Genomic DNA, 23,042 nt, shown 5'->3' with positions numbered 1-23,042 from the left:
GTGGAAAGCAATGCAGTTGGAGTCAGACATGCTGTGCTGTGCTGGACTTGGTTGCTCAGTGGTGTCCGACTCTTTGCAACGCCATGGACTGGAGCCCACCAGGCTCCTTTGTCCATGGGGATTCTCCAGGCAAGAGTACTGGAGTGGTTGCCATGCCCTCCCCCAGGGAATCTTCCCGACCCAGGGATTGAACCCAGGTCTCTGGCATTGCAGGCAGATTCTTTACCACCTGAGCCACCCAGGAAGAACAGAGTCCGACGTATTTGGGTTCTAATCTCAGTTTGGACAAGTACTGGTGGTACAGTGTCATTGCTCCTAATTCTCACTTTCCTTGTATACACATGAGAACAGGGAAAGCAAAATGTCTCCTTCACAAGGCTGCTGTGAGCATTAACTTAATGTAAGTTTTCTAGGTCAATGCCTGGCACATGGTGGGTATCAATAAATGGTAGTGATCATCATTACCAGGGTAGGTGATGGACCGTGTGAGTCTGGGCAGATGAGTGGATGAATCATCAGTGTGGTAGGCCTTCTGGCTATTGCCTCTCCCTTCTCCATTTTGATCATACTTCCCTGGTGGCTCAGATGGTACACGCGTCTGCCTACAATGAGGGAGACCGGGGTTCAATCCCTGGGTCAGGAAGATCCTCTGGAGAAGGCAATGGCAACCCACTCCAGTACTCTTGCCTGGAAAATCCCATGGACGGAGGAGCCTGGTAGGCTCCAGTCCATGGGGTCACAAAGAGTCGGACACGACTGAGGGACTTCACTTCTTTAGAGGCTTCTCTATTTTGGCTTCATGACTCAAGGAGATAAACTGTAAACTGATTTCATGGCTTGAGGCCCCAGGTGAGATTTCCACTCATAGTAGATCAGGTCAGTAAACACCCTCTGCAGAAGGCAGGCACCTGGATTTGCTTTGTTGTCAACAACATTTCTTTTAGACAACTCTCCTTTTCTCTTCTTAACTCACTCCCAGGTTATCCTGCCAAATACCAACTAATCTTGGAAGAGATGTGTCTGACCAAATTCTTTCATGTGGGTCAGATAGTAGAATTTGTTGGAGCAACAATTCAGTGCCATTGTCTATCCACACATGATCTTTCTCATTAGTTGCTGTCCAGCTCTTGGGCTGTGTGGAAAGCAGACCCCTGCTTGTCCTCAAACACACCCTTCTCCAACTCCCTTGTCTCTATTTGTGTTCAGTCCTCATCATCCAGAGCACTAGTCTCCAGGACAATCTCCACTGGAGGAGAGGAAGAAAATAACAAAATTCCTATTTTACTTGTGTTTTATTAATGACTATACAGTATCAGTGTTGTGGTACTGATGGATACAATTTATAAATAAACAGGCAAACACATATGGCAACTACTGATCTTTTATCTTTGCAGTTGTCTAATTGCAATTCCTTCTAACTGGTCTTGGCTCAATCCCATCTTGTGTATTTCACTGAGGATTATTATTTTTTTCAATCTCTTTTTAAAAATTGAAATCAGTTAATTTGCAATGTGTGTTAGCTTCAGGTGTATGGCAAAGAAATCTGAAAAAGAATATGTATATTCTTTTCAATTTTTTCCATTATAGGTTATTACAAAACATTGTATATAGTTCCCTGTGCTGTATAGTAGGTCCTTGTTGTTTATCTATGTTGTGTGTGTATGTTTATCTATATTGGCTATACTATGGTAGTGTATATACGTTAACCCTAAGCTCCTAATTTATCTCCCTTATACCAAAGATTATCTTTCTAAAATGTATTTCTCATTGTTCACCAGCCTGTCTACAGCCATTCGTTCACTCATGTGCTGAGCAGCTGCCAGCAGTCAGGCACTGTATTATATGCTCGACTCACAAAGATGAGTGAGATGCTGCCCTTGCCTTTACAGAATCCAGGGAGGTAGGGCCCTTGTGATCTCATGGTCTACCATGTGATGAAAGACTTTGTAATCTGCAACCTAATTTCCGAACTCTCCTGTTTACATTTAGTCACACCAAGGTGATTAGCATTGCCTAGTTTTCACCCGTGTGCTCTCTGCTTTCACATTCTGCAAAAGTGTAAGCTCCGTAAGGGCAGGGAACTTTGCCTTTTTGTTCACTAGTGTATTCCAAATGCCAGTTATATAATGGGTGCTTAATAAATACTTATTGACTGCAGGCCTACTCAGTGTGTGTTGATTTCCTTCCTCTTTGAGATCTTTTCTCTCTGTCACTTATCTTTCACATAGCCAACTCATCCTTCAGATCTCAGCCTAAATGCCGCTCCTTCAGTGATGCTTTTGACTTCCCAGTCTCAGTGAGGGCTCACTATTGTGCATCCTTAAATCCCTCTGTACCTTTTCCTCACAGCATGTATCATGTTAGTAATAATCATTTCTGGGATTTTTTAATTATGATCTGTCTTCATCGCTAGATTATAAACTCCATAAGGGTAGGAACTAAGTTTAATTTTGTCATTGCTGTTTTCTCCAGCCTTCAAAACAATGCCCAATACATAGTGGTTGTTCACAAAATGTCAAATGACAGTGATGACTTTATCTTAGTAACCTGCCCAGTTTCCCAGTCCTTCTGAAACAGGAGGGAAGGGGACAGGGCACAACCTTTAAAGGAATGGCCTTGGCCAAGGACGTCACACAAACTGATTAGAACCAAACAGGTCCAAGATGGCTGATAAGTTGACTCCCACTAGACCTTGAGCCTCCGTGTACACTCATTTTAACACATCAGCAAGCTAAATGGCACACCCGCCAATGCCATGACAGCTCAGAGTTTGACCACAGAGGTCAAAGCGTGGACAGTGCCCAATTCTTAGAAATCCCCATCCCTTCCCCCAAATAGCTGGAATGCTTTAGCTACTCATTAGCCTAGGAAATTACCCACGCCTATAAAAACATCTACTTCTGATCTGTATATCTGTGTCTCTTTTTCTGTTTTGCATATAGGGTTATCATTACCCTCTTTTTACAGGGTGGGATATTCTGAGAGAATAGCATTGGAACAAGTATACTATTAAGGGTGAAACAGATCACCAGTCCAAGTTGGATGCATGAGACAAGTGCTCAGAGCTGGTGCACTGGGATGACCCAGAGGGATGGGATGGGGACGGAGGCAGGAGGGGGGATGGGGATGGAGGCGGGAGGGGGAATGGGGATGGGGAACACATGTAAATCCATGGCTGATTCATGTCAATGTATGGCAAAAACCACTACAATATTGTAAAGTAATGAGCCTCCAACTAATAAAAATAAATGAAAAACAAACAAACAAACAAAAACATCTACTTCTGATTCATTGATTATGATAAAACATTTGACTGTATGGATCACCACAAACTGTGGAAAATTCTTAAAGAAAAGGGAATACCAGACCACCTCACCTGTCTCCTGAGAAACCTGTATGTAGGTCAAGAAGCAACAGTTAGAACCTCACTTGGAACAATTGACTGGTTCAAAATTGGGAAAGGAATATGACAAATCTGTACATTGTCAATCTCCTTATTTAACTTATATGCAGAGTACATCATGTGAAATCCTGGGCTAAATGAATCACAAGCTGGAATCAAGATTGCTGGGAGAAATATCAACAACCTCAAATATGCAGATGACAGCACCCTTATGGCAGAAAGTGAAGAGAAACTAAAGACCTTCTTTATGAGGGTGAAAGAGAAGAGTGAAAAAGCTGGCTTAAAACTCAGCATTCAAAAAAACTAAGATCATGGCATCCAGTTCCATCTCTTCATGGGAAATAGGAAGGGGAAAAAGTGGAAGCAGTGATGGATTTTATTTTCTTGGGCTCTAAAATCACTGCTGATGATGACTGCAGCCGTGAAATTAAAAGACACTTGCTACTTGGAAGAAAAGCTATGACAAACCTAGACAGCATACTAAAAAGCAGAGATATCACTTTGCCAGCAAAGGTCTGTCTAGTCAAAACTATGGTTTTTCCAGTAGTCATGTATGGGTGTGGGAATTGGACCATAAAGAAGGCTGAGCACTAAAGAATTGATGCTTTCAAATTTTGATGCTGGAGAAGACTCTTGAGAATCCCTTGAACTGCAAGGAGATCAAACCAGTCAGTCCTAAAGGAAATCAACCCTGAATATCCCTTGGAAGGACTCATGCTGAAGCTGAAGGTCCAATAGTTTGGTTACCTGATGCGAAGAGCTGATTCACTGGAAAAGACTCTGATGCTGGGAAAGATTGAAGGCAAAAGAAGGCGGCAGAGGATGAGATGGTTAGATAGCATCACTGACTCCATGGACATGAACTTGAGCAAATTCTGGGATATAGTGAGGGACAGGGAAGCCTTGTGTGCTGCAGTCCATGGGGTCACAAAGAATTGGACAAGACTTAGGAACTGAACAGAAACAAGAATAAAAACTGACAACTCCCTACCCTGGTGCCTCTCTCGCCTTCTGAGATAATCCACACTCAATCCGTGAAGTGTGTTTCTTTTTAAATAAATTCACTTACCTGTCAATTTTTCTCACAGAATTGTTTCTGCGATGAGATGTCAAGAGCCTAAGCTTCATTAAGTCTTGGGACCAGGTGTGATCTCAGTTAAAAGACCATGGGTTCAAGTCCTAATCTGAGTTGCATGGTTTCAGGACTAGATACATTTCTCTCAGTGCCAGCTTTGGGATCTCCTCTTTAGTTTCAAGTCCTACCCCTCCTGGACTTCCTCATGTATCTGGACATGGAGACATGTATCTGGAGATAGCACAAGAGGATGAGATGGTGTGTGGATCCCCAGGTACTGATTATGTGGAGTGCTTTAATGTGTATTGTATTTACTCAGAAAATTCAACCTGAGGCTCGGTCCAGGCTAAAGAAATACAATACAGGGGTAGAACTCTTAGTGAGTGTTTACCATTTGAAAAAAAGTATTTTTTTTTTTTTAAATTACTGTTGGAAAATATTGATTGATGGAAAACAAGACCAAATCACATTATAATAAAAGGAATGAGTAGTATATAAACACAATACAAAAGGGAAGGAGAAAAACAGAGAAGGTCTTTAAATTGGGTTTTTACTGAAACAGAAACTAATTTTATTTGTATTGCTCTGTAAGTATCGCACACAGTGGAAGCAAAGTAACATTAGTGTTTACACTCCCTGAGACAACACCCCCAACCCTGTACCAACAAGAGACAAATATCAAGTAGGTCACACATCACAATTTTGTTTCATAAACACCTCATGGAGCTGGGTGGAGAATGTCATGCTCTCTCCCCAAAATGTTTGACACACAGTTGATTGCGTCTTAGAATAGGCCCAAAGCCGAGCACCAGGAGCTTTTTTGGAAAGTTATGTCTCTGAGGCTTTTTGTCTTTCCATTGACAGAGGATTGAAAGTGATATCAAGTCTCTAGTCTCAGGAAGTCACAGAAAGCTTTTGAGCCTCTTGTTTATATTTGTAATTCAAAAAGATGGTCTTCATGGTTATCTCCAGATTTCCTCTTGTTTTTGTTTTTGGAAAAAACTTTGCTTGGGGCAAAAGATGAGAATTTGACAACAGGAACTTGAGACCCGGTAAAAACACGGTAGTTGATTCTCCCATAGAATTTGGGGGATGGGAAGAGAATGTAGAACGGGGAAGAGAGAGGAAAGAGGTGAAAACAGGTGGCCTGCACTCTGGGTAGGAAGATTAGAACAGGGAGATCTAATGTCCAGTATAGAAGTTCTATATTATTTTTTCGTGTAAAAAACCCACTCCTCTTTCTTCCCAAACCCTTAATACAACCTTCCTTATTTACACACATTGGGTGTGCGTGTGTTTGTAAATTAAAGAAGAGGGCTGAGTTCCACCCATGTCTGGGTCAATTAAAGGGCAAACAACCATATGAGTTAGAATAAGAACAAGAGTTGAGAAATGACGTGAAGTTAGAGTCAAAAGAAGCTACGAAGACATAAACTTCCTGGAATTGACAGAAACCTTGGAAAAAGTGAATACATTTTCTGAGGACATAGGTAAGAATTTGAACCAAGTCAATCCTTCTTTCTGAAGGAAAAGGCAGGTCCCAAAACACCAGGTCACATGCAAAATGGCAAAAACAAAAAAAGCAGAAACCTCTGTGAGCACATACCACTGGAATAAGAAATTCTTTTTATTATTGCTGGAAACTGCCCTGCCCTGCTTACCTTATATGGTTGTTAAAGGTTGAGGGGGGCCATCAGGTGGATAGTGTGTGTATGTGAAAGTTTATCACTTTGTCAGATATTGTTATTATTATTACTATTTTATGAGGCTTAAAGCCCTCTCTGCTTGTGTCCTCGGACTTGGTGACTCAATTTTCATACTGGAAAGCATTACACAAAGGTTATTGTTTGTTCTTCTTGGTTGTTGGAGACCAAAGGCCACTCCGTAGAGATAGCATCTTTCTAAGCATGCTATCTGTGGTAATAACTAAAATAAATGAAAAACTGAAAAATGTTGCAAAGGTATAAAGGAACTGAGCAATTTCCTCCTTAAAGAGGAAGAAATTAAAATATGACATTAAACAAATGAAAAAATGATCTATGGATGGGAATTCAGCTCCTTTTCCAGATGACAGAGAGTAATGGGATTGGAAAAGAGGCAATCTAAAGGAAATTTTCAAGGTAAGGAGTAGAGGCAAAAGCAAAAGCGATTTTACCTACTTTATCCAAGTTTCAGGGGGATGTGGAGACAATTGAGCAGAATGTGTAAAGAAGATACATAAGCAGAAGTGATAAAAACCGAAAGGCAGACGGAGGAAATTAGTGCGCTAAGATACATGGCAAACAAGCATAAAGGGATTGCCTGCAGCCACATTAGCTTGGGGCTGGGACCCCTGACTCCCCCAGGGTGGAAGACGCCACTGTCCTGGAGCTGGTAGGCTGTGTCTGGGAGATTAGATGATTTCTAAGATGTGAAATGGGAAAGACTCAGTGGGCTGTTAGCCTACTATATGGGTTAACCTATTAAACTTCAATTCAAACTTTCTTTTTTCTGTTGTTACTAGTATTTTGAGGAGAGAAGTAAGGGCAGCCAAGCACTTTGTTGGAGGTAAAAGCAATGCCTAGATGGTCTGGAGGTAAGAGGAGCATGGTACAGGGCCAGGAAGACTTCCAACACCTTGACCTGTGGCGGAAGTCAGCTAAAGGATGGGCAATTCAGAAATCAGAAGGGATACATAGAGGCCAGCACAAAGGCTCGATTACTGTTTACTTCCTTGAGGCAGGAGTTGACAACTGTGGCATATGCTCAAAAGAAGTCAGAGTAGGGAACTGTCAGCCAGGTTGGAAGTAGATCTTGTGCTCATCTACTATCTCATCCTACAATCTTGGGTGAATAATTTATCCTTTCTGAGCTTCAGTTTCTTCATCAGAAAAGTAGAATTAGTCACACCTTCCTCATTGCCTCCAAATAGAATATTATATGTATAAATGCTTGGACACGGTGGGACTATGAACACATGTAAGTCAGATGATGATATTTTGAATGGAAAAGATGATGTGTTTGTTTTTGGAACTCTTCCAAGCCCCTCTGAGGATCTTTTCTTCCTTTTAGATTAATCGCCTGTTTCTGTAAAGCGCTAGACTGTATCTCAAGTGACTGTCAACTATTCTCTGCTAAGGTGCTTATTGACCGATAATTTATGAAAAATCTCCCACATGCCAGACAATATGCTAGCCATTGAAGGTCCAAAGGTAAATGCTATTCTTGCCCTGGTAGAACTCACAGTTTAGGAAGAAAGAAATTTATATAAAAGACAGTGAAGTCCTATAATGGAAGTTTTAATAGCATGTTGTAGGAGAAATAGGAGAGATAGGGAAGAGAAGCTTGAGGCAGAAGGGGAAGTTTTCTCAGAAGAGAAGATCTATGTTCTAGGATCTGAAGGATGAATAAGTGTTCCCCATTGAGAGGGCCAGTGTGGGTGGTGTTTGCAGGGGAATCACATGGGCAAAAGTATGAATGTATGGAAGTACTTCAAGTATTTAGGAAATGGAGAGAAGACTGATGCAGATAAATTCTAATTTAGGGGTGGAATGGGGAAAGATGGAAGACAATACAGGTTGGATTGCTGGAGGCTAGGTCTTTTCAATGAATTTGGAGCAGGTTGGAAAAACAATGGAGTATTACCATAATGTTTTCCTTGGTTAAACTCCATTTGGTCATGATGAATCATCTTCTTTATGTATTGATAGACTGGGTTTGCTAAAATGTGGTAATGATATTTAGTGTTTATATTCTGTGGTTTCTTTATTGTAATATCATTGTCTGGTTTTGCTATCAAGGTAATGCAGGCATCATAGAATAAGTTGTAAGTGGTCCCTCTTTATCATATCAGTTTTTTATTGCTGCTTAACAAATTAACACAGATTTTGTGGCTCAAAACAACAAAAATCTATTATCATACAGTTCTGGAGATCAGAAGTCCCAGATGAATTTTACTGCACTAAAATCAAGGTATTGACAGGGCTGGCTTCCTTCTGGAGGCCCTAAGGCAGAATCAGTCTCCTTGCATTTTCTGGCTTTTGGAGGCTGCCTGCATTCCTTGGCTCATATCATCTTCCTTTATCTTCAAAGCCAGAAGTGTAGTATCTTCTTTGATCTCTCATTTTAAGTCTCCTGACTCTCTTTTAAGTGAAAGGACTCTTGTGATTACATTGGGTCCACCAGGATAATGCAGATTAGTCTCTCCATCCTCAGATCCTTAAGTTTAGTTACTTCTACAAAGTCCCCTTTGCCATGTAAGGTAACACATTCTATTCTTCCTTCCTACTTTTATTCAATTTTTTAAGGGAAAAATTGTGTAGAATTAGTATTATTTCTTCCTTAAATGTTTGGCAGAACTTGCTGGTGAAGTTATCTGGGCCTGGAGATTATTTCATGGAAAGATTTTTAGCTAAAAATGAAATTTATTTAATAGGCTTAACACTATTCAGATTATATACTTCTTTTTAAGAGAATTTCAGTAGATTATGCCTTTAAAAATAATTTTTACCATTTCTTCTAAATTGCTGAATTTATTAGCATAAAGTTGGTTATAATATTCCTTTGTTTTTTTTTTTTAATCCCATAGTGTGATATCCACTTTTTTGTTCTAATATTGGTTATTGGTGTCTTCTCTCTTTTTTTTGGTCATGAACAATCTGTGTAGAAGTTTATGAGTTTTATTGATACTCTCAAAGAACAAGCTTTTGTTTCACTGATTTTATCTATTGTTATTCTCTTTCTTATTTTATTGGTTTAGACTGTTACTATTTGCTTTCTTCTTACACTAGATTTATTTCAGTTCAAAATACTTTATATGGACCCTTGTGATTTCTTCTTTGACCCATGGTTTAGTTATATATGTGTTATTTAATGTTTAAATATTTACGGAATTCTAGGTTGATGTTTTTCTTCTTTAAGCATTTTAAAGATGTTCCTCCACTTTCTTCTGCCTCATATTGTACTCAAAGAGAAATCTCCTGTGAGTCTTATCCTGTTCCTCTACGTGTGATATTTTTTTTTGTTTTTTAATCTCCACTTTTAAAAGATTTTTGCTTTATCATGGGTTTTGAGCAATCTGATTTTGATATGCCTTAGTATACTTTTGTAATGTTTCTTCTTTTGAACTTCTTGGGTCTGTGTCTATAGTTTTCACCAAATTTTGAAAAAAAAATTTTTTCTTCAAAATTTTTTCTACATCTTCTTCCTCTTTCCTTGTCCTTTCATTTATGGCCATCAATTACACATATATTAGACTACTTAAATTTCTTGCACAGCTCATTTGTACTTTGGTAATTTTTTTCAATAATTGTCTGTCTGTAGTTTATTTAGAATACTTCTATCATCTTACTGAACTTTTCTTCTACAGTGCTCTTAACATTTTTTATTATATTTTTTCATCTTAGGAGTATTTTTTATCTATAAAAGTTCAATTTGGATCTTTAAAAAATGTCTTTTATATCTCTCCTTAACATGTCTATGATTTCCACTATCTTCTTGAGTATATGGAATGTACTTGTATATGTAATAGTTGTTTTAATGTCTTTGTTTAATAGTTCTTTCATCTGATCCTTTTGAGGTTTGTTTTTAAACTTTGGTAAGCAGGACCAGGCAATCTTTTCAGCTCAGTTCAGTTCAGTTCAGTTGCTCAGTTATGTCCGATTCTTTGCGACACCGTGGGCTGCAGCACGCCAGGCCTCCCTGTCCATCACCAACTCCCAGAGTTTATTCAAACTCATCTCCATTGAGTTAGTGATGCCATTGAACCATCTCATCCTCTGTCATCCCCTTCTCCTCCTGCCTTCAATCTTTCCCAGCATCGGGGTCTTTTCAAATGAGTCAGCTCTTTGCATCAGGTGGCCAAAGTATTGGAGTTTCAGCTTCAACATCAGTCCTTCCAGTGAACACTTAATGAACACTTCATTGAACACTTCCAATGATCTCCTTTAGGGTGGACTGGTTGGATCTCCTTGCAGTCCAAGGGACTCTCAAGAGTCTTCTCCAACACCACAGTTCAAAAGCATCAATTCTTTGGCACTCAGCTTTCTTTGTAGTCCAACTCTGACATCCATACATGACTACTGGAAAAACCATAGCCTTGACTAGGCGGACCTTTGTTGGCAAAGTAATGTCTCTGCTTTTTAATATGCTGTCTAGGTTGGTCATAACTTTTCTTCTAAGGAGTAAGCATCTTTTAATTTCATGGCTACAGTCACCATCTGCAGTGATTTTGGAGCCTCAAAAAATAAAGCCTGCCACTGTTTCCACTATTTCCCCATCTATTTGCCATGAGGTGATGGGACCAGATGCCATGATCTTAGCTTTCTGAATGTTGAACTTTAGGCCAACTTTTTCACTCTCCTCTTTCACTTTCATCAAGAGGCTCTTTAGTTCCTCTTCCCTTTCTGCCATAAGGGTGGTGTCATCTGCATATCTGAGGTTATTGATATTTCTCCCGGCAATCTTGATTCCAGCTAGTGCTTCCTCCAGCCCACCGTTTCTCATGATGCAGCGTTACTCTGCATATAAGTTAAATAAGCAGGGTGACAATACACAGCCTTGATGTACACCTTTTAATATTTGGAACCAGTCTGTTGTTCCATGTCCAGTTCTAACTGTTGCTTCTTGAACTGAATACAGATTTCTCAAGAGACAGGTCAGGCAATCTTTTACATGGGGCTAATTTGGCAATTCATCACTTCATGGAAAATAGATGGGGAGACAGTGGAAACAGTGTCAGACTTTATTTTTTTGGACTCCAAAATCACTGCAGATGGTGATTGCAGCCATGAAATTAAAAGATGCTTACTCCTTGGAAGGAAAGTTATGACCAACCTAGATAGCATATTAAAAAGCAGAGACAGTACTTTGCCAACAAAGGTCCGTCTGGTCAAGGTTATGGTTTTTCCAGTGGTCATGTATGGATGTGAGTTGGACTGTGAGGAAAGCTGAGTGCTGAAAAATTGATGCTTTTGAACTGTGGTGCTGGAGAAGACTCTTGAGCGTCCCCTGGACTGCAAGGAGATCCAACCAGTCCATCCTAAGGGAGATCAGTCCTGGGTGTTCATTGGGAGGACTGATGGTGAAGCTGAAACTCCAATACTTTGGCCACCTCATGCGAAGAGTTGACTCATTAGAAAAGACCCTGATGTTGGAAGGGATTGGGGGCAGGAGGAGAAGGGAACGACAGAAGATGAGATGGCTGGATGGCATCACCGACTCAATGGGCATGTGTTTGAATAAACTCCGGGAGTTGGTGATGGACAGGGAGGCCTGGCATGCTGTGATTCATGGGGTCGCAAAGAGTCGGACATGACTGAGCGACTGAACGAACTGAACTGAATTTGGCAATACTCTTTGGAATCCTCTTCCTGAAAACCCAACCTATTCCACTCTAAATTGGGGGAACATAAACTATTCCCAGCCCTGTATGAGCTTTGAGAGTTGTTTCTTCTGCTCTTTTCCATTGGTTCTTTCTCCTACCTAAGCTACTTTCCTCATGTGTTTGTCAGTCACTCAGTTGTGTCCAACTCTCTGTGACCCCACTGACTGTAACCTGCCAGGTTCCTTTTTCCAAGGAATTCTCTAGGCAGGAATACTGGAGTGGGTTGCCATTCCCTTCTCCAGGGATGAACTGGGGCTCCTGCACTGCACGCAGATTCTTTGCTGTCAGGGTCACCGGGGAAGCCCAGCTCCCTCATACATAAGCACTGATCAGTGTTCAGCCAAAGCAGCAAGAGGAACCCTCTGCAGAACTCTGGAGCCCTTTCTGTGTGCAAGTCTATTTCTCTGATACTTTGCTCTCTGAATTCTAGCTGCCTTGGGCTTCCCAAACTCCCAACTCTATCTCCTCAACTCACCTTACCCTGGACTCCTGTCTCTGTTCTCTGCCTAGGAAGCTCTTCCCCGGCATCTGTCTGGGACAGCCAGAGGGCTCCCTCTGTTCGTTTCTCCTTTTCTCAGCAGACTCTCTCTCTTACTGCTTATTTCCCAGTGCCTGAAATCATATACTTTTCATTTTAGTTGTCTAAGGAGAGAGGGCAACTTTAGGCATTTTCAATTCATCTTTGTTGAAAGTAGACATAAACATAAAAATAGCTTAAGATGAGATCACTTAAAGATTTGATTTCAAGATGCCTTAGATCCAAAAAATTAATGCCATGGTCACAGAAACCTAGAGCATGGAAATCTATGGCATAGTAGGGAGCAAGTGACTAATATCAATATGCCTAAAGTCTATGTAATCAGTTCCACCCTGCTTCAGATGAAGAGCACACACTGGACCCTGCTGAAAACTGCTGAAGCAGGGCATCGAAACCCTCATCATCATGGGTGAGGGGTATTACCATACTCTTGGTTCTAGGAAACCCACTTGCCCCAATCTGCAGGAAGTTGATGAAGCCATCAGGCAGGGTTGGGCCTGGGCCCCTGGTCACAGTAGATTTTCCGGGCTTCCTTGAAGATTATTTCTGCCTGTGTTTCTAGGGAAACAAGCTTGAGCCCCATGGGACCTCCTAACACCTCAACCCTGAAACTCAAGCCGGAGAAGTGAAGCCATCCTACAGTGCCTCAATTCTGCCCACTGAAGTCATGATTAACTTTGTGGCAATAGAGTTTTGATAAATGACCTTCTTTCCTTAGCAGTAATTCAGATTTCCTGGGTGGAGGAGCTCTGCTGGGTTAAGGGATAAGTGTTGGGTGGCCCCCTATGCTGCAGGGGAACTGGTGGCCTGGATGGTTGAGCATCCCTGATGACTACCTTCTGGGGATAGGCAGATGGGGAAGGAGTTACCTATAGGCTAAGCCTCTCTCCCAGGCCTAGAATCCTTATTTTAAGGAATCTGGCTAGGATTTCTCTGGTGGTCCAGTGGTTAAGAATCCCTTACCTGCCAATTCAGGGGACATGGGTTCAATCCCTGATTTGGGAAGATCCCGCACGCCCAGAGGTATATAAACCCACGAGCCACAACTACTGAGCCTGTGTGCTGCAACTACTGAAATCTGCATACCTAGAGCCTATGCTCCGCAACAAAAGCCATGGCAATGAGAAGCCCATGCAACTGCAGCTAGAGAGTAGCCCCTGCTCACCACAGCTAGAGAAAGCCCTTGCAGCAGTGAATACCCAGTGCAGCCAACAATAAATAAATGCATAAAAATTTTTAAGAAAGAAAAAAAAAACAGTCTGTCTAAATAGTCTTGAAGATCCTTACCTTATATCTTCTTGAAACAGTATCATTTCCCATTTAGTTTCTTTTTATTGAGGCAGAGTCCATAGAAGCCAATACCGAGGAAGTGCAGCCAGTGGAGGGAAGTGCAAGCAAAGCCATCACCTCCTTGAATGACTAGGAACGGCACTTCCTAAGGGCCAGTTGTGATGAATCATATAATGATGATAGGTTATCATCGTGATAGCGAATACCAGGCATCGTCTCTGTGCACTTTGCTTAGAAGGCCTTGTTGACTGTAAGCATAAGCATATGTGTGTCCAAAATGTCTGCTGAGTCACTGAAATGCCTGATGTAGGTCAGGACACACAGTAGGCACACAGGAAATGCTCACTGAACGAATAAGCAGAGAGAGTTCTATAGTTGTCATGGACTTGGAGATGGATGCATTTATTGAGCTCTTCCTGAGTGTGTGGCAGCAACATTACGGCACAGGAAACTAAAAATGACACCGAGTTTCCCAGTCTGGGGCAAAGAACTGCAGCACAAAGTAAAAAGGCTGTAATGTCTGCAAAAGCAGTGGTTCACAAAACCCAGGAGAAAGAGAACGCTTAATACTAGCTGCTTCTTAAAACAGTAGCCCTCTGAAGCTAGTGCATGTCTGTTTTCTAATCACATGTTGTAAAACCCTTCCTATATTTGGGATATTTTCTGCATTACAAGTCTCCCTCACCCTCAGGGGAAAAGTAGACACTCACTTTTCCAGTCGTCCTTGCAACTGGGTTATGTCTATGCACAGATCCAAGTTCTGCCAATCAGATATGCTGACAGGAAACTCTGATTAGGAAAAGAGTAGCGTGAAGAAGCAGGGGCTATAACCCAGTTTATGATGAGGAAGACTGTGGGGCATGTGGCTGTTGGGAGCAGCAGAGTCAGGGTTTTAGGCTCCGAGGTCCCACTGTCAGCAGTGTGAAATCTGCTCTGTGTCAAACCTTCAGTGGGATCTCCGAGGAAGACATCAGTATGGTCTAAACATTCCTCATCATGTCACCTCCAAGGCTGGCATTCTGACCCTTCTAGAGATTTTCTGAGCTATCCCCCATTTTTTTTTTTTTTAACGTTTATTTATTTATTTGGCTGGGTCGGGTCTTAGTTTTGGCTGACAGGCTTAATTTGCTTTGAGGCATGTGGGATCTTAATTTCCTGACCAGGGATCGAAACTGAGTCCCCTGCATTATACAGTGGATTCTTAACCACTGGACCACGAAGGAAATTCCCCAAAATCTTTAATAAATTATTTTTGTGCTTAAGGTAGCTAGAGGAAGTTCTGTTATGTGTAACTGAGAACCTGACTGAAAAAAACTCTCCTTTGTTGACTGGTAAGACTTCCTTTTTAAGTGCTTCCTTTTTGAGCAAATGTGAAGAGATTTCATTTGTTTGTTTGTTTGATTAAAGGTACAGCTCTTTAAGAGCTGCTGGGTCAGAATGAGCGAGTAGGTCCCAAACTGTTCTTGAAGAAGTGAGCATACTTCTCACTTCTAAAGAAGTTTCCTTGCAGTTTCTGAACTCTAAATATACTGGGCATGAGTGTTCTTCTGCCTGCCTCCTCCACTTTCATTAGTATCCTATCAGGATTATGTCAGGCTGGATGCCCAGCCTGAGGTGTGCAGTCATCGCAGACCACTCCTCTCCCTCACTTACCAGTGACAGACTTTCAGAATCTGACCTTGATATTATTGCTTAAATTATTGCTCTTCTTCCCATTTCCACTGGCGCTTCCTTAGCTTAGTCCTCCGTCTGTCATGTTTGTCTCCTAGTTCAGTCCTTGTCTCCAGCCTCTTCACATTTCGGGCCATCTTCCATGCCACTGAGTTTAATCGAGCCACCATTCCCTCCAAGATAAAACCCTCCAATGGTTCCCTATTTCTAGGAGAATGATGTCCAAGCTCTTTTGTAATCTTGCCCCAGAAAATCATTTTAGATGCACTTCCTGCTCTTCCTTCATCACCTTCCTTGTCTAGCCACCCACCAGTTTCCAAGTACCTGGCTCTCAGAGAGCTGCATCTCATTGTGCCCTACCCCCTTTTCTTGAAATGTCCTTTGTCATATTATGAATTTGGCATACTCCTACTCATCCTTCAAGATTTAGTGATAATGCCACCCAACTCTGGGAAATGATTTCTGCCATTTCCATCAAAGTGTAGCAATTCTTTTTCTGTGCTCCCAGCCTTTTCCCATCCTTCTAATATAGCACTTACCACATTATTGTGTTTATTGACTCCTACGTATTTATCTTCTCACTAGAAGGTGAGGTTGTAAAGAGTAGGGGCAAAGTTCTCTTCACCTCTGCATCTTCAGGTTCAAGGACAGTGCCTGGCACTTAGTAGAAACTCAGATGATGCTTGTGAAATTAGCAAATTAGTTAATAATAAAAACACTTGCAGGAAAGAATCTTGAAATTAGTTGAAAACACTGGCGACTCAGCACCCTGAATTCCCAAATAGAGGCTGTTATTAAAATAGTAAGATTCTAGTCACTCTGGCCACAGCTGTCCCCTCTCCAGTGAAGCATGTGCATCCCCTAAGGGGAATCTTTTTGCACAGACAGCCTAAAAGCAGGCCCAGAAAAGGAAATGAAACACCTGCTAATTTACAAACACCTAGGTATTTCGAATAATAATTAGCACAGAGCTCACTGATAGTTAGGGAGTAATTAATAGGTAAATGTTGGCATTTAACAAAATGTTTTCCCCTTTTTCTACCCAAGCAAAGATTTTAAGTTGAGGATGCTCAAAATGGCATGAAAGGGGAGGAAATCACTCCAGACATCACGTGTATTTAAAAGGCAGTGCTGCTGGCGGGCATCCTTCATTACCATCGTTAACCACAATGGGAGCAGCCAGTGTTCACTGAGCCCCTGCCAGCCGAGGCAGAGGTGTAGAATTGAAGGCAGGGCTGCTTTCACAAAAAACAAATTACACTCGTGAAGCAAATGAATTTAGAGAGAAGCGGGAGATAACTCACAATCCAAAGAGACCCTGTTCTAAACAAAAGGATCTCCCACGGGGTTCCTTTAAATAGGAAACTGCTAGGGAGCAGTTAAAATATTACTGAGTTTATAAGGAATCGATTAAGAACCAATTCCTTCAGAAACCAATCTATTGCACAACGGGGATGTAACTATCTTTAGAATCGCTGCTCCAACCTTTGCCTTGCCACCAGCCTTTGCCAGCAACCATTACACAGCAACAGTGTATAAAGGGAAATGTATAGAGAAGGTCAGGAGAGCCAGATTTGAATCTGGCTTTTGGCCATGCTGGTTCAGCCTGAAACAGGGGCCAACAGCCTTGGGAGCAAGGATTAAAAAAGAAAATGAGCTTGAAATAGCCCTTGACATGGGTGGTTGTTCACTTGTGTATTAGTTTGCTAGGACTACTATAACAAAGTACCACAAAGTAGGCTGCTTAAAGAGCAGAAATCTGTCTCAACAGAAATTTGTAGAACTATTTAGAAATAGTCCTAAAGCCCAGAAGTCCAAGGTGTTGGTGAGGTCAGTTCCTTCTGAAGTCTGTTCCCATGCCTCTCTCTGAGCTTCTGGGGCTTTGCTGCCAATCTTTGGGGTTCCTTGTCTTCTGCTGCATCACACCAATCTGTTTTTATCATCATACAGCGTGTTCTCTGTGTGAATGTCCACTATGACCCCATCCTAACTAATTACACATGCAATATTCTTATTTCCAAATAAGATGACATTCTGAGATACGGGGGGTTAAAACTGTAACATATGAATTTTGAGAGAACACAATTTAATCCATAACAACTCATTATTGCTCTGGCCTTAAGTCACTGGAATGACAGACATGCCGTGTTTTTTCATGGTAGATATTTTGCTTTTCTTGGCTAAGATGTTGCCAAGTGAAAGGCATTTTTATAGAAATAACAGCAAGCCACAAAGAGAAGATCTTGAACATAGAAATGAAGACAGAAAGGAAACTTCTAGGAGAGAGTAGACCAGGCAGCAGCTTCAATAGCAGTTCTCTTCTCCCTGACAGCCTTTTATCTCTTCCCTCTTAGGAAAAGGGCTGTATTCACCAGGGATTTGGTCACATTCTCCTTTCCACATGAGGAGTACGAAGGAGGTCTGGCACTCTATTCTTATCATGACTCATTTTTTTTGCAGGAAGAAGATTCCTCACACCCAGCAGAACCATCCTTCTGTCAGATAGAGAAGGCTTTCTGCCTCCAGGGTTCTGCCAAACCGTCCACAAGAGCAGTCAATCGGTCATTTCCTCCCAAGCATGGCTTTCAATAAACTAAAAAAACAAAACAAACACAGGAAAACACAAAAAGCAACAAACTGATGCTGTTGTCTCCTAGATTATATCAGTATTACCATGGGAGTGCTGCAGGTATGGAAGTCAGAAACTGGAAGAAATTATTTGAGGAGATTTAATATCTATGGCTTTTCCAGTGGTCATGTATGGATGTGAGAGTTGCACTGTGAAGAAAGCTGAGTGCCAAAAAATTGATGCTTTTGAACTGTGGTGTTGGAGAAGACTCTTGAGAGTCCCTTGGACTGCAAGGAGATCCAACCAGTCCATCCTGAAGGAGATCAGTCCTGGGTGTTCATTGGAAGGACTGATGCTGAAGCTGAAGCTCTAATACTTTGGCCACCTGATGTGAAGAGTTGACTCATTGGAAAAGACCCTGATGCTGGGAGGGATTGGGGGCAGGAGGAGAAGGGGACGACAGAGGATGAGATGGCTGGATGGCATCACCGACTCGATGGACATGAATTTGAGTAAACTCCGGGAGTTGGTGATGGACAGGGAGGCCTGGCATGCTGTGATTCATGGGGTTGCAAAGAGCTGGACATGACTGAGCGACTGAACTGAACTGAACTGAACATCTAGGACACACTTGTTCTGTGCTCTGGTCTCCACCCAGTGAACCTTGGATATTGGGGTTGGTTGATTGTAGTAATGTCTGAATTTTTTCCCACCACCTGTATCCAGGCCTTTGATAGTGCCCCCCTGCACTGACTTTTGGCACAGTCATGTGTCTTGATTTGGCCAAGGGAGCAGCCTGAAAAGTGCCTGTATGTTGGGGCTGGTCCTCTTGCTGGTCTTGCAACTACTGCTGCTGCCACCAAATGATCAAGCACAAGCTTGCTTCCTGGAGGAGATACCACATGATCAGAGATAAGCCATCCCACTCAAGCCATCATAGACTAGCCAGTTGCCAGTCAACTCTACAGCTGATCACAGATGTATGAGTGCCCAGCTGATATTAGCAGAGTCTGGTACCAAGCTGCAAGAACCACTCAGGCACAAGAGGCCTACATTGCAACTTCTCAAATTGTAAGCCAAAGTAATGTCTTTTTTTTCCTTTTTTCTTTTTGTTGTTGTTTTTGAACTGGTTTTGAACTGTTTTGTTTTGAACTGTTTTGAACACCTGGTTTTGAACTATTTTGTTATGTAACAAAAGTTAACTGACACAGATATTTCCCTAAGTGTTCTCCTAGAGCCCAGTGCCACTGGTGGGATCACATGGCTGGGATTTTAGGGGCATTTTCTACTGCGCCAAGTGTAATGTGGGTGAACTGAGCTAGCAGGTGGGCTGTTACCAGTCATGCTCTGTGCTGTTCGGGAGCACAGGCTTTGGAGTCAAACTGGCATTGATTCGAATCATGGCATTATGTAAGTGTGGAAGTAACAGCTATAAAATCTCAATGGTATAAAAACATAAAAATCTCAGTGGTTTCACAACAGAAAGGTGTATTTCTCTCCTATGTCACTGCTTATCTATATATTTATATATTTGGTGCCCTATACATATGCGATGGTATTTCCCTGGTGGCTCAGATGGCAAAGAATCTGCCTGCAATGCAGGAGATCAGGTTTGATCCCTGGGTCAGGAAGATCCCCTGGAGAAGGAAGTGGCAATGCACTCCAGTATTCATGCCTAGAGAACTCTATGGACAGAGGAGCCTGGTGGGCTACAGTCCATGGGATTGCAAAGAGTTGGACATGGTTGAACAACTAACACTTTTCACTCACATCTGTGATGATCTGCAGAGCTGGCTGGCTGCCAGGTCTAAGAGGGCTCAGTTGGGATGATATCTTGTCCTCCAGCTGGCTAACTTGTGCATGATCACACTCATGTATATTCATGTAGAGATTCAGGGACCAAGGCTCCTTCCACCTAGTGTGTTCTCTGGGTCCTCCACTGGATCTTCTGCAACCAGCCAGGAGACAAGAAAAGAAAAAGAACATGGAGAATCTGGTGGGTTTAAGGGGCAGGGCTGTAAATGCCAGAAGTTAACTCATTCCATTGCTAGAACTAGTCACATGGTTCCACCTAGATGTAAAGGGACTGGGAACATGATCCAGTAGAGTGCCAAGGAAAGAGAGAAGGTACATATTGGTGAGATACGGAAATCTGTCTCATTTAGCAATTCATTAACTAGGTAATTAGGCAAGTTACTTGATTTCTTTGATAGTTAAATAGTCCTGTGTGGATTGTGCAATCATGTAGAAGTGACCTCACGCCAATCTGTCTTTTCATTCTGGTCTGTGTCCATTCATACTAGGAATTGAGGCTGTTTAATGCCACATTGTTATGCTGTTTATGAGAATCAGGCCCTATCTGGCATACCAAGGAAGAAGGATATGAATGGTTTTCCCTGGGTGCAGGAAATGAGTGGGTGCATTTTTTGCAAGGAAATTTTTTAAATTATTAAACCATCTGTGAGTTGGTCTTTTTTTATTATTGTCATATGCCAGTAAATAATAATAAAATATTTCTTCCTAAAAGAAAAACTGTTATCTAACTGTGGAAAATTCTGAAAGAGATGAGAATACTAGAACACCTGAACTGCCTCTTGAGAAATCTGTATGCAGATCAGGAAGCAACAGTTAGAACTGGACATGGAACAACAGACTGGTTCCAAATAGGAAAAGGAGTACGTCAAGGCTGTATATTGTCACCCTTCTTATTTAACGTATATGCAGAGTACATCATGAGAAATGCTGGGCTGGAGGAAGCACTAGCTGGAATCAGGATTGCCGGGAGAAATATCAATAACCTCAGATATGCAGATGACACCACCCTTATGGCAGAAAGGGAAGAGGAACTAAAGAGCCTCTTGATGAAAGTGGAAGAGAAGAGTGAAAAAGTTGGCTTAAAGCTCAACATTCAGAAAGTTAAGATCATGGCATCTGGTCCCATCACTTCATGGCAAATAGATGGGGAAATAGTGGAAACAGTGGCAGGCTTTATTTTTTTGGGCTCCAAAATCACTGCAGATGGTGATTGCAGCCATGAAATTAAAAGACGCTTACTCCTTGGGAGGCAAGTTATGACCGACCTAGACAGCATATTAAAAAATAGAGACGACACTTTGCCAACAAAGGTCTGTCTAGTCAAAGCTATGGTTTTCCCAGTAGTCATGAATGGATGTGAGAGTTGGACTATAAAGAAAGCTGAGCATGGAAGAATTGATGCTTTTGAACTGTGGTGTTGGAGAAGATTCTTGAGAGCCCGTGGACTGCAAGGAGATCCAACCAGTCCATCCTAAAGGAGATCAGTCCTGAATATTCATTGGAAGGACTGATGCTGAAGCTGAAACTCCAATACTTTGGCCACCTAATGTGAAGAACTGATTCATTTGAAAAGACCTTGATGCTGGGAAAGATTGAAGGCAGGAGGAGAGGGGGATGACAGAGGATAAGCTGGTTGGATGGCATCACCAACTCAATGGAGATGAGTTTGAGGAAACTCTGGGAGTTGGTGATGGACAGCCTGGTGTGCTGCAGTCCATGGGGTCGCAAAGAGTTGGACACGACTGAGTGACTGAACTGAACTGAAGACCTAAACTGTTACTGCAATACTATTGAGATTTAATTGTATTATGTAGCTAGAATGGGCCCTTAACACACAAGGGCCCAACCGCACACTTGAGGAGTACATTACAGAGGTATTTGGATTTCAGTTTCATTTGAGCATGTTTTCAAATAATCACCCTGGTCACTCTGTTTCAGTGTTTTATTTATTTATTTATTTAAATTGGGTAATTCACTTTAATTGGGGAATAATTACTTTGCAATATTGTGATGGTTTTTGCCATGCATCAACATGAATGAGCCACAGGTGTTCATGTTTCCCCCTCCCCCATCCTGAATGCCCTTCCCACCTTCCTCCCCATCCTCTCTCTGGTTGTCCCAGAGCAGGCTTTGGATTCCCTGCTTCATGCATTGAATTTGCGCTGGTCATCTATTTTACATATGGTAGTGTACATGTCTCAGTGCTGTTCTCTCAAATCATCAGTGGGAGAAGGCAGGGTGGGATGTTTCATGTTCTAAACTTTTAAACACAAATAGAAGGCATGTGGTCACATAGAATGTTAGAACTAAAGGAACTCAGGTTCTGTTCCATCATCTTCACAAGCATTGTTTACTTTTGCTTTACAGCTTAAATGCAAGAATATCTAGTACCACAGGTGTTGGAGACACAAAGTGATCCCAAAGGGAGCTTTTGTTGTTTTTCAGTTGGTAAGTCATGTCCAACTCTTTGTGGCCCCATGGACAGCAGCATGTCAGGCTTCCTGTCTTTCACTATCTCCAGGAGTTTGCTCAGACTCATGCCCATTGAGTCGATGATGCCATCCAACCATCTCATCCTCCGTCACCCCCTTCTCCTCCTGCCCTCAGTCTTTCCCAGCATCAGGGTCTTTCCAATGAGTTAGCTCTGCACATCAGGTGCCTGAAGTTTTCGAGCTTCAGCTTCAACATCAGTCCTTCCAATGAGTATTCCGGGTTGATTTCTTTTCAGATTGACTGAGTTGGTCTCCTTGCAGTCCAAGGGACTGTCAATTCTTTTCCAGTTATGCTAAACCATTATGAACTTATTGGAAGCTCACCAAATTCACTTCCATATAGAATATAGTATCTACTTAAAGGATAAAGTGTTTTAGTCAGCATGGGCTGCTATAAAACATACCACATGCTGGCTGGCTTAAACAACAGACATTGTTTCTCACAGTTCTGGAGGCTGGTAAGTCCAGGGTGAAGATGCTGGCCAGTTTGGTTCTTGGTAAGGGCTCTCTTCTTGGATTGCAAATGGCTGTCTTGTTGCTGTATCCTCACATGGTAGAGAAAGGAAACTCTGATGTCTACTCCTCTTCTTATAAGGGCACTAGTCCCACCATGGGGGCTCCACCTTTATGAAATCATCTAAATTTAATCACATCCCCAAAGCCCTACCTCCTGATGCTATACCTTAGGGGTAGGGCTTCAAGAAATAAATTTGAGGTGGGACACAAACATTCAGTCCAAGACAATCAGTAATGAAATTGTACTACTTTGAAGATAATTTGAGGGAGAAGTCAGAAAATGATATGCTCTGTGTTCAAGTTTTGCTAG

The 23,042-nt window shown here is 41.9% G+C and overlaps 1 long non-coding RNA gene across 1 annotated transcript in view; it reads left to right on the top strand.

The window, feature by feature from the left end:
* The window catches only part of LOC133040474 (uncharacterized), a 172,496-nt gene that overhangs the window by 8,263 nt on the left and 141,191 nt on the right, over nt 1-23,042 (top strand). The window contains exon 2 of the long non-coding RNA XR_009688972.1: nt 17,801-18,990. This is a non-coding gene — a long non-coding RNA (uncharacterized LOC133040474). The remainder of the gene's footprint in view (nt 1-17,800; nt 18,991-23,042) is intronic.

This window comes from Dama dama, chromosome 20 (assembly GCF_033118175.1).
Source record: "Dama dama isolate Ldn47 chromosome 20, ASM3311817v1, whole genome shotgun sequence".
NCBI classification, from domain to species: Eukaryota; Metazoa; Chordata; class Mammalia; order Artiodactyla; family Cervidae; genus Dama; species Dama dama.
Note: the sequence above shows the minus strand (reverse complement) of the source record. Positions and strands in the feature narration are given on the sequence as shown.